Source organism: Nothobranchius furzeri, unplaced genomic scaffold, assembly GCF_043380555.1.
Source record: "Nothobranchius furzeri strain GRZ-AD unplaced genomic scaffold, NfurGRZ-RIMD1 Scf136, whole genome shotgun sequence".
NCBI lineage: Eukaryota > Metazoa > Chordata > Actinopteri > Cyprinodontiformes > Nothobranchiidae > Nothobranchius > Nothobranchius furzeri.
In genome coordinates, this window is record NW_027223152.1 from 32,501 (window position 1) to 45,000 (window position 12,500).

A 12,500-nucleotide genomic window follows, 5' to 3' on the forward strand; every position below is an offset into this window, starting at 1 on the left:
ATAGCCCAAGTGGGACACTTGTGTCGGACTAGGGAGGCTCTGCCGTGCCCCCTGGAGGTCTAAAGGATGACCAGTAGTTGTGGTTCTCGCCCCGGGACTTGGGTCAGAGTATAGCCCAAGTGGAGCACTTGTGTCGGACTAGGGAGGCTGTGCCGTGCCCCCTGGAGGTCTAAAGGATGACCATTAGTTGTGGTTCTCGCCCCGGGACTTGGGTCAGAGTACAGCCCAAGTGGAGCACTTGCGTCGGACTAGGGAGGCTGTGCCGGGCCCCCTGGAGGTCTAAAGGATGACCAGTAGTTGTGGTTCTCGCCCCGGGCCGTGGGTCTGAGTATGGCCCAAGTGGGACACTTGTGTCGGACTAGGGAGGCTCTGCCGTGCCCCCTTGAGGTCTAAAGGATGACCAGTAGTTGTGGTTCTCGCCCCGGGACTTGGGTCATAGTATAGCCCAAGTGGGACACTTGTGTCGGACTAGGGAGGCTCTGCCGTGCCCCCTTGAGGTCTAAAGGATGACCATGAGGTCAAAAGGATGACCAGTAGTTGTGGTTCTCGCCCCGGGACTTGGGTCAGAGTATGGCCCAAGTGGTGCACTTGTGTCGGTCTAGGGAGGCTGTGCCGGTCCCCCTGGAGGTCTAAAGGATGACCAGTAGTTGTGGTTCTCGCCCCGGGACTTGGGTCAGAGTATAGCCCAAGTGGAGCACTTGTGTCGGACTAGGGAGGCTGTGCCGGGCCCCCTGGAGGTCTAAAGGATGACCAGTAGTTGTGGTTCTCACCCCGGGTCGTGGGTCCGAGTCTGGCCCGAGTAGAGCACTTTGGTCGGCTACCGGGGGGTGTGCCGTGCCCCCTGGAGGTCTAAAGGATGACCAGTAGTTGTGGTTCTCGCCCCGGGACTTGGGTCAGAGTATAGCCCAAGTGGAGCACTTGTGTCGGCCTAGGGAGGCTGTGCCGGGCCCCCTGGAGATCTAAAGGATGACCATGAGGTCAAAAGGATGACCAGTAGTTGTGGTTCTCGCCCCGGGACTTGGGTCAGAGTATAGCCCAAGTGGAGCACTTGTGTCGGCCTAGGGAGGCTGTGCCGGGCCCCCTGGAGGTCTAAAGGATGACCAGTAGTTGTGGTTCTCGCACCGGGACTTGGGTCAGAGTACAGCCCAAGTGGAGCACTTGTGTCGGTCTAGGGAGGCTGTGCCGGGCCCCCTGGAGGTCTAAAGGATGACCATGAGGTCAAAAGGATGACCAGTAGTTGTGGTTCTCGCCCCGGGACTTGGGTCAGAGTATAGCCCAAGTGGAGCACTTGTGTCGGACTAGGGAGGCTGTGCCGTGCCCCCTGGAGGTCTAAAGGATGACCAGTAGTTGTGGTTCTCGCCCCGGGACTTGGGTCAGAGTATAGCCCAAGTGGAGCACTTGTGTCGGCCTAGGGAGGCTGTGCCGGGCCCCCTGGAGGTCTAAAGGATGACCATGAGGTCAAAAGGATGACCAGTAGTTGTGGTTCTCGCCCCGGGACTTGGGTCAGAGTATAGCCCAAGTGGAGCACTTGTGTCGGACTAGGGAGGCTGTGCCGTGCCCCCTGGAGGTCTAAAGGATGACCAGTAGTTGTGGTTCTCGCCCCGGGACTTGGGTCAGAGTATAGCCCAAGTGGAGCACTTGTGTCGGACTAGGGAGGCTGTGCCGTGCCCCCTGGAGGTCTAAAGGATGACCAGTAGTTGTGGTTCTCGCCCCGGGACTTGGGTCATAGTATAGCCCAAGTGGAGCACTTGGGTCGGACTAGGGAGGCTGTGTCGTGCCCCCTGGAGGTCTAAAGGATGACCAGTAGTTGTGGTTCTCGCCCCGGGACTTGGGTCAGAGAATAGCCCAAGTGGGACACTTGTGTCGGACTAGGGAGGCTCTGCCGTGCCCCCTGGAGGTCTAAAGGATGACCAGTAGTTGTGGTTCTCGCCCCGGGACTTGGGTCAGAGTATAGCCCAAGTGGAGCACTTGTGTCGGACTAGGGAGGCTGTGCCGTGCCCCCTGGAGGTCTAAAGGATGACCATTAGTTGTGGTTCTCGCCCCGGGACTTGGGTCAGAGTACAGCCCAAGTGGAGCACTTGCGTCGGACTAGGGAGGCTGTGCCGGGCCCCCTGGAGGTCTAAAGGATGACCAGTAGTTGTGGTTCTCGCCCCGGGCCGTGGGTCTGAGTATGGCCCAAGTGGGACACTTGTGTCGGACTAGGGAGGCTCTGCCGTGCCCCCTTGAGGTCTAAAGGATGACCAGTAGTTGTGGTTCTCGCCCCGGGACTTGGGTCATAGTATAGCCCAAGTGGGACACTTGTGTCGGACTAGGGAGGCTCTGCCGTGCCCCCTTGAGGTCTAAAGGATGACCATGAGGTCAAAAGGATGACCAGTAGTTGTGGTTCTCGCCCCGGGACTTGGGTCAGAGTATGGCCCAAGTGGTGCACTTGTGTCGGTCTAGGTAGGCTGTGCCGGTCCCCCTGGAGGTCTAAAGGATGACCAGTAGTTGTGGTTCTCGCCCCGGGACTTGGGTCAGAGTATAGCCCAAGTGGAGCACTTGTGTCGGACTAGGGAGGCTGTGCCGGGCCCCCTGGAGGTCTAAAGGATGACCAGTAGTTGTGGTTCTCACCCCGGGTCGTGGGTCCGAGTCTGGCCCGAGTAGAGCACTTTGGTCGGCTACCGGGGGGTGTGCCGTGCCCCCTGGAGGTCTAAAGGATGACCAGTAGTTGTGGTTCTCGCCCCGGGACTTGGGTCAGAGTATAGCCCAAGTGGAGCACTTGTGTCGGCCTAGGGAGGCTGTGCCGGGCCCCCTGGAGATCTAAAGGATGACCATGAGGTCAAAAGGATGACCAGTAGTTGTGGTTCTCGCCCCGGGACTTGGGTCAGAGTATAGCCCAAGTGGAGCACTTGTGTCGGCCTAGGGAGGCTGTGCCGGGCCCCCTGGAGGTCTAAAGGATGACCAGTAGTTGTGGTTCTCGCACCGGGACTTGGGTCAGAGTACAGCCCAAGTGGAGCACTTGTGTCGGTCTAGGGAGGCTGTGCCGGGCCCCCTGGAGGTCTAAAGGATGACCAGTAGTTGTGGTTCTCGCCCCGGGCCGTGGGTCTGAGTATGGCCCAAGTGGGGCACTTGCGTCGGACTGGGGAGGCTCTGCCGCGCCCCCTGGAGGTCAAAAGGATGACCAGTAGTTGTGGTTCTCACCCCGGGTCGTGGGTCCGAGTCTGGCCCGAGTAGAGCACTTTGGTCGGCTACCGGGGGGTGTGCCGTGCCCCCTGGAGCCATGGGAGTGAGCTCCAGCAGACTGGTATTTTTCGGAGAACCAGGCCCACACTCCTCAGACTTTGTGCCCAGGGACAGGCCACCAAAATCGGCCGCGGCTCGTGCACTTTGCCCCTGCGTTTCTCCCAGAACCAGAGCCGGAAAAATCCCAAAATTGATGCCCAGAGATAGTCGACTCTGCCTGGAATAGATTGCCACCCAAACCCGCCAACTCACGCTGGTTTTCCGATGGCCTCACCTACTAACCCGAGCATGGTCATCGCTCGCACCTTCCAAAACCTCCAGGGGCGCAGGCACTTTTCATTTACTGGCCATAAGGCCGACCGCCTTAAGCGTTAAGCGATAAGCGAAAGGCTTAGTTTGGACTTAGTTTTTGGAGCGACGAGGTCGCCGTTTTGTCAATTCTGAACCGATTTTCACGCGGTTTTCGACTGCCTGCGCCTGGGGAGCCGCCCAGAAGCCCCAGGCAGTGTTCTGGGTGGACTTCCGGACCGGTCCGGACCCGGTACCGGCCGGGGGAACCGCACCACGCCTCTCGGGCGTTTCTACACCGATTTTCGCGGGGTTTTCGACTGCATAGACGGGGCCACCTGCTGCAGGGCCCGAGGGAGGGCCTTACTGAGCTGGGTCCGACGCAGGGCCCGGTTCCTGGAGCCCGCTGGGGGGGGGGGGGGGTTCTCTAAGGCTCACGGCGGGCTGCTGAGGGGCCGGATCGGATGCAGACAGGCGCTCCTCTGCCCAGGTCTTTGCTCCCCTGCCCCACTAGGAATGGAAGACACACTGCCAACAGCTTCTGGAGGGTGATGGGCCCTGCTGCAGACCAGGTCCGACCCAGGTTTCAGCTATCCCACCCCGCAGGGACTTAAAGACACACTGCCATCAGCTTCTGGAGGCTGCTGAGCTCTACTATAGAGCAGGTCCGACCCAGGTTTCAGCTCCTGCAGCCCACTAGGACTTAAACACACACTGCCATCAGCGTCTGGATGGTGATGGGCCCTGCTGCAGACCAGGTCCGACCCAGGTTTCAGCTATCCCACCCCGCAGGGACTTAAAGACACACTGCCATCAGCTTCTGGAGGCTGCTGAGCTCTACTATAGAGCAGGTCCGACCCAGGTTTCAGCTCCTGCAGCCCACTAGGACTTAAACACACACTGCCATCAGCGTCTGGATGGTGATGGGCCCTGCTGCAGACCAGGTCCGACCCAGGTATCAGCTCCTGCACCCCGCAGGGAATTGAAGACACACTGCCATCAGCTTCTGGAGGCTGCTGAGCTCTGCTATAGACCAGGTCCGACCCAGGTTTCAGCTCCTGCACCCCGCAGGGAACTAAACACACACTGCCATCTGCAACTGGAGGCTGCTGAGCCCTGCTGCAGACCAGGTCCGACCCAGGTTATGGCTCTCCCACCCCCCTGGGACTTAAACACACACAGCCATCAGCTTCTGGATGGTGATGGGCCCTGCTGCAGACCAGGTCCGACCCAGGTTTCAGCTCCTCAACCCCGCAGGGACTTAAACCCACACCGCCATCAGCTTCTGGAGGGTGATGGGCCCTGCTGCGGGCCAGGTCCGACCCAGGTTTCAGCTCTCCCACCCCGCAGGGACTTAAACACACACAGCCATCAGCTTCTGGGGGCTGCTGAGCCCTGCTGCAGACCAGGTCCGACCCAGGTTTCAGCTCTCCCACCCCGCAGGGTCTTTAACACACACACTGCCATCAGCTGCTGGAGGCTGCTGAGCTCCGCTATAGACCAGGTCCGACCCAGGTTTCTGCTCCTGCACCCCGCAGGGAATGAAAGACACACTGCCATCAGCTTCTGGAGGCTGCTGAGCCCTGCTGCAGACCAGGTCCGACCCAGGTATCGGCTCTCCAACCAGGCAGAGACTTAAACACACACACACACACACACACTGCCATCAGCTTCTGGGGGCTGCTGAGCTCTGCTGTAGACCGGGTCCGACCCAGGTTTCTGCTCCTCCACCCCGCAGGGACTTAAACACACACTGCCACCAGCTTCTGGAGGGTGATGGGCCCTGCTTTAGACCAGGTCTGACCCGGGATATAGCTCTCCCACCCCGCAGGGACTTAAACACTCACTGCCATCAGCTGCTGGAGGCTGCCGAGCTCTGCTGCAGACCAGGTCCCACCCAGGTTTCTGCTCCTGCACCCCGCAGGGACTTAAACACACACTGCCACCAGCTTCTGGAGGGTGATGGGCCCTGCTGTGGACCAGGTCCGACCCGGATATCAGCTCTCCCACCAGGCAGGGACTTAAACACACACTGCAATCAGCTGCTGGAGGCTGCTGAGCTCTACTATAGACCAGGTCCGACCCAGGTTTCAGCTCTCCCACCAGGCAGTGACTTAAAGACACACTGCCATCAGCTGCTGGAGGCTGCTGAGCTCTTCTATAGACCAGGTCCGACCCAGGTTTCAGCTCTCACACCAGGCAGGGACTTAAACACACACTGCCATCAGCTGCTGGAGGCTGCTGAGCTCTGCTATAGACCAGGTCCGACCCAGGTTTCAGCTCTCCCACCAGGCAGGGACTTAAAGACACACTGCCATCAGCTGCTGGAGGCTGCCGAGCCCTGATGCAGACCATGTCCGACCCAGGTTTCAGCTCTCCCACCAGGCAGGGACTTAGAGGCACGCTGCCATCAGCTTCTGGAGGCTGCTGAGCTCTGCCATAGACCAGGTCCGACCGAGGTTTCAGCTCTCCCACCCCGCAGGGACTTAAACACACACTGCCATCAGCTGCTGGAGGCTGCTGAGCTCTGCTATAGACCAGGTCCGACCCGGGATATAGCTCTCCCACCCCGCAGGGACTTAAACACACACTGCCATCAGCTGCTGGAGGCTGCTGAGCTCTTCTATAGACCAGGTCCGACCCAGGTTTCAGCTCTCCCACCCCGCAGGGACTTGAACACACACTGCCATCAGCTTCTGGAGGCTGCTGAGCTCTGCTATAGACCAGGTCCGACCCAGGTTTCTGCTCCTCCACCCCGCAGGGAATTAAAGACACACTGCCATCAGCTTCTGGATGGTGATGGGCCCTGCTGCAGACCAAGTCCGACCCGGGTTACAGCTCTCCCACCAGGCAGGGAATTAAACACACACTGCCATCAGCTGCTGGAGGCTGCTGAGCTCCGCTATAGACCAGGTCCGACCCGGGTTCCTGCTCCTGCACCCCGCAGGGACCAAAACACACACACTGCCATCAGCTTCTGGAGGCTGCTGAGCTCTTCTATAGACCAGGTCCGACCCAGGTTTCAGCTCTCCCACCAGGCAGGGACTTAAACACACACTGCCATCACCTTCTGCTGGCTGCTGAGCTCTGCTGCAGACCAGGTCCGACCCAGGTTTCAGCTCCTGCACCCCGCAGGGAACTAAACACACACTGCCGTCACCTTCTGCTGGCTGCTGAGCCCTGCTGCAGACCAGGTCCGACCCAGGTTTCAGCTCCTGCACCCCGCAGTGGATTAAAGACACACTGCCATCAGGTTCTGGAGGCTGCTGAGCTCTGCTGCAGACCAGGTCCGACCCAGGTTATGGCTCTCCCACCCCGCAGGGACTTAAACACACACCGCCGTCAGCTTCTGGATGGTGATGGGCCCTGCTGCAGACCAGGTCCGACCCACGTTTCAGCTCTCCCACCCCGCAGGGGATGAAACACACACTGCCATCAGCTTCTGGAGGCTGCTGAGCTCTGCTAAAGACCAGGTCCGACCCAGCTTTCAGCTCTCCCACCAGGCAGGGAGTTAAAGACACACTGTCATCGGCTTCTGGAGGGTGCTGAGCCCTGCTGCACACCAAGTCTGACCCAGGTTTCAGCTCATCCACCCCGCAGGGACCTAAACACACACTGCCATCAGCTTCTGAGTGGTAATGGGCCCTGCTGCAGACCAGGTCCGACCCAGGTTTCAGCTCCTCCACCCCGCCATCACCAGCTGGAGGCTGGCTGCTGCTCCTGCACCCTGCCATCAGCTGCTGGAGGCTTCTGTTCCTCCACCCCGCCATCAGCAGCTGGAGGCTGGCTGCTGGAGGCTGGCTGCTGCTCCTCCACCCCGCCATCACCAGCTGGAGGCTGGTTGCAGCTCCTGCACCCCGCCATCAGCTGCTGGAGGCTGCCTGCAGCCCCTGCACCCCGCCATCAGCTGCTGGAGGCTGGCTGCAGCTCCTGCACACCGCCATCAGCTGCTGGAGGCTGCCTGCAGCTCCTGCACCCCGCCATCAGCTGCTGGAGGCTGGCTGCTGCTCCTGCACCCCGCCAGCAGCTGCTGGAGGCTGGCTGCTGCTCCTCCACCCAACCATCAGCTGCTGGACGCTGGCTGCTGCTCCTGCACCCCGCCATCAGCTGCTGGAGGCTGGCTGCTGCTCCTCCACCACCCAACCATCAGCTGCTGGACGCTGGCTGCAGCTCCTCCACCCCGCCATCAGCTGCTGGTGGCTGGCTGCAGCTCCTTCACCCCGCCATCAGCTGCTGGTGGCTGGCTGCAGCTCCTTCACCCCGCCATCACCAGCTGGAGGCTGGCTGCTGCTCCTGCACCCCGCCATCAGCTGCTGGAGGCTGCCTGCAGCTCCTGCGCCCCGCCATCAGCTGCTGGAGGCTGGCTGCTGCTCCTGCACCCTGCCATCAGCTGTTCGAGGCTGGCTGCAGCTCCTCCACCCCACCATCACCAGCTGGAGGCTGGTTGCAGCTCCTGCACCCCGTCATCAGCAGCTGGAGGCTGCCTGCTGCTCCTGCACCCCGCCATCAGCTGCTGGAGGCTGCCTGCAGCTCCTGCACCCCGCCATCATTTGCTGGAGGCTGGCTGCAGCTCCTGCAACCCGCCATCAGCTGCTGGAGGCTGGCTGCTGCTCCTCCACCCCACCATGACCTGCTGGAGGCTGGCTGCAGCTCCTTCACACCGCCATCAGCTGATGGATGCTGGCTGAACGCTGGAGGCTGGCTGCTGCTCCCACACACCGCCATCAGCTCCTGGAGGCTGGCTGGCTGCTGGAGGCTGTCTGCTGCTGCTCCTCCACCCCGCCATCACCAGCTGGAGGCTGGCTGCTGGAGGCTGGCTGCAGCTCCTGCACCCCACCATCAGCTGCTGGAGGCTGGCTTCTGCTCCTCCACCCCGCCATCAGCTGCTGGGGGCTGGCTGCTGGAGGCTGGCTGCAGCTCCTCCACCCCGCCATCACCAGCTGGAGGCTGGTTGCAGCTCCTGCACCCCGCCATCAGCTGCTGGAGGCTGCCTGCTGCTCCTGCACCCCGCCATCAGCTGCTGGAGGCTGCCTGCACCTCCTGCACCCCGCCATCAGCTGCTGGAGGCTGGCTTCTGCTCCTCCACCCCGCCATCAGCTGATGGAGGCTGCCTGCTTCTCCACCCCGCCATCACTAGCTGGAGGCTGGCTGCTGGAGGCTGGCTGCAGCTCCTCCACCCCGCCATCAGCTGCTGGAGGCTGCCTGCAGCTCCTGCACCCCGCCATCACCAGCTGGAGGCTGGCTTCTGCTCCTCCACCCCGCCATCAGCTGATGGAGGCTGCCTGCTTCTCCACCCCGCCATCACTAGCTGGAGGCTGGCTGCTGGAGGCTGGCTGCAGCTCCTCCACCCCGCCATCAGCTGCTGGAGGCTGGCTGCTGCTCCTGCACCCCGCCATCAGCTGCTGGAGGCTGGCTGCTGCTCCTCCACCCAACCATCAGCTGCTGGACGCTGGCTGCAGCTCCTCCACCCCACCATCAGCTGCTGGACGCTGGCTGCAGCTCCTCCACCCCGCCATCAGCTGCTGGAGGCTGCCTGCAGCTCCTGCACCCCGCCATCAGCTGCTGGAGGCTGCCTGCAGCTCCTGCACCCCGCCATCAGCTGCTGGTGGCTGGCTGCAGCTCCTTCACCCCGCCATCACCAGCTGGAGGCTGGCTGCTGCTCCTGCACCCCGCCATCAGCTGCTGGAGGCTGCCTGCAGCTCCTGCGCCCCGCCATCAGCTGCTGGAGGCTGGCTGCTGCTCCTGCACCCTGCCATCAGCTGTTCGAGGCTGGCTGCAGCTCCTCCACCCCACCATCACCAGCTGGAGGCTGGTTGCAGCTCCTGCACCCCGTCATCAGCAGCTGGAGGCTGCCTGCTGCTCCTGCACCCCGCCATCAGCTGCTGGAGGCTGCCTGCAGCTCCTGCACCCCGCCATCATTTGCTGGAGGCTGGCTGCAGCTCCTGCAACCCGCCATCAGCTGCTGGAGGCTGGCTGCTGCTCCTCCACCCCACCATGACCTGCTGGAGGCTGGCTGCAGCTCCTTCACACCGCCATCAGCTGATGGATGCTGGCTGAACGCTGGAGGCTGGCTGCTGCTCCCACACACCGCCATCAGCTCCTGGAGGCTGGCTGGCTGCTGGAGGCTGTCTGCTGCTGCTCCTCCACCCCGCCATCACCAGCTGGAGGCTGGCTGCTGGAGGCTGGCTGCAGCTCCTGCACCCCACCATCAGCTGCTGGAGGCTGGCTTCTGCTCCTCCACCCCGCCATCAGCTGCTGGGGGCTGGCTGCTGGAGGCTGGCTGCAGCTCCTCCACCCCGCCATCACCAGCTGGAGGCTGGTTGCAGCTCCTGCACCCCGCCATCAGCTGCTGGAGGCTGCCTGCTGCTCCTGCACCCCGCCATCAGCTGCTGGAGGCTGCCTGCACCTCCTGCACCCCGCCATCAGCTGCTGGAGGCTGGCTTCTGCTCCTCCACCCCGCCATCAGCTGATGGAGGCTGCCTGCTTCTCCACCCCGCCATCACTAGCTGGAGGCTGGCTGCTGGAGGCTGGCTGCAGCTCCTCCACCCCGCCATCAGCTGCTGGAGGCTGCCTGCAGCTCCTGCACCCCGCCATCACCAGCTGGAGGCTGGCTTCTGCTCCTCCACCCCGCCATCAGCTGATGGAGGCTGCCTGCTTCTCCACCCCGCCATCACTAGCTGGAGGCTGGCTGCTGGAGGCTGGCTGCAGCTCCTCCACCCCGCCATCAGCTGCTGGAGGCTGGCTGCTGCTCCTGCACCCCGCCATCAGCTGCTGGAGGCTGGCTGCTGCTCCTCCACCCAACCATCAGCTGCTGGACGCTGGCTGCAGCTCCTCCACCCCACCATCAGCTGCTGGACGCTGGCTGCAGCTCCTCCACCCCGCCATCAGCTGCTGGAGGCTGCCTGCAGCTCCTGCACCCCGCCATCAGCTGCTGGAGGCTGCCTGCAGCTCCTGCACCCCGCCATCACCAGCTGGAGGCTGGCTTCTGCTCCTCCACCCCGCCATCAGCTGATGGAGGCTGCCTGCTTCTCCACCCCGCCATCACTAGCTGGAGGCTGGCTGCTGGAGGCTGGCTGCTGCTCCTCCACCCAACCATCAGCTGCTGGACGCTGGCTGCAGCTCCTCCACCCCACCATCAGCTGCTGGACGCTGGCTGCAGCTCCTGCACCCCGCCATCAGCTGCTGGAGGCTGGCTTCTGCTCCTCCACCCCGCCATCAGCTGCTGGAGGCTGCCTGCTGCTCCTGCACCCCGCCATCAGCTGCTGGAGGCTGGCTGCTGCTCCTGCACCCCGCCATCAGCTGCTGGAGGCTGGCTGCTGGAGGCTGGCTGCAGCTCCTCCACCCCACCATCAGCTGCTGGACGCTGGCTGCAGCTCCTCCACCCCACCATCAGCTGCTGGACGCTGGCTGCAGCTCCTGCACCCCGCCATCAGCTGCTGGAGGCTGGCTTCTGCTCCTCCACCCCGCCATCAGCTGACGGAGGCTGCCTGCTTCTCCACCCCGCCATCACTAGCTGGAGGCTGGCTGCTGGAGGCTGGCTGCAGCTCCTCCACCCCACCATCAGCTGCTGGACGCTGGCTGCAGCTCCTGCACCCCGCCATCAGCTGCTGGAGGCTGGCTTCTGCTCCTCCACCCCGCCATCAGCTGACGGAGGCTGCCTGCTTCTCCACCCCGCCATCACTAGCTGGAGGCTGGCTGCTGGAGGCTGGCTGCAGCTCCTCCACCCCGCCATCAGCTGCTGGAGGCTGGCTGCTGCTCCTGCACCCCGCCATCAGCTGCTGGACGCTGGCTGCAGCTCCTCCACCCCGCCATCACCAGCTGGAGGCTGCCTGCTGCTCTTCCACCCCGCCATCAGCTGATGGACGCTGGCTGCAGCTCCTCCACCCCGCCATCAGCTGCTGGAGGCTGGCTGGCCGCTGGAGGCTGGCTGCTGCTCCCACACACCGCCATCAGCTGCTGGAGGCTGGCTGGCTGCTGGAGGCTGGCTGCTGCTGCTCCTCCTCCCCGCCATCACCAGCTGGAGGCTGGCTGCTGCTCCTACACCCCGCCATCAGCTGATGGAGGCTGCCTGCTCCTCCGCCCCGCCATCACCAGCTGGAGGCTGGCTGCTGGAGGCTGGCTGCAGCTCCTTCACCCCGCCATCACCAGCTGGAGGCTGGCTTCTGCTCCTGCACCCCGCCATCAGCTGCTGGAGGCTGGCTTTTGCTCCTCCACCCCGCCACCAGCTGCTGGAGGCTGGCTGCTGCTCCTGCACCCCGCCAGCAGCTGCTGGAGGCTGGCTGCTGCTCCTCCACCACCCAACCATCAGCTGCTGGACGCTGGCTGCAGCTCCTCCACCCCGCCATCAGCTGCTGGTGGCTGGCTGCTGCTCCTGCACCCCGCCATCAGCTGCTGGTGGCTGGCTGCAGCTCCTTCACCCCGCCATCACCAGCTGGAGGCTGGCTGCTGCTCCTGCACCCCGCCATCAGCTGCTGGAGGCTGGCTGCAGCTCCTCCACCCCACCATCAGCCGTTGGAGGCTGGCTGCTGCTCCTCCACCCTGACATCACCAGCTGGAGGCTTCTGTTCCTCCACCCCACCATCAGCAGCTGGAGGCTGGCTGCTTGAGGCTGGCTGCTGCTCCCCCACCCCGCCATCACCTGCTGGAGGCTTCTGCTCAGCCACACCGCCACCAGCTGCCTGTGGTGAACCGCTGACGACCAGCCCAGGCCCACGTCTCACCTCTCCCTGCCCGCCCTGGATGCACAACCACCCACCCAGGCTCAAGTTTCCCCCTGCCCGCTGCACGTCCAGCCGGCCTCTGCCCTGTCCCCTCTCTCACCAGCATCACATCCAGGCTCATCAGGCATCCCCATGCCCGCAGCCTTCTCCCACCCACACTCAACACCACCGAACCCAGGATCAGGCTCCACCATCCCCGAAGACTTCTCCCACCCTCACTCAACACCATCACACCCAGCATCAGGCTCCCCCAGCCCCGCAGCCTTCTCC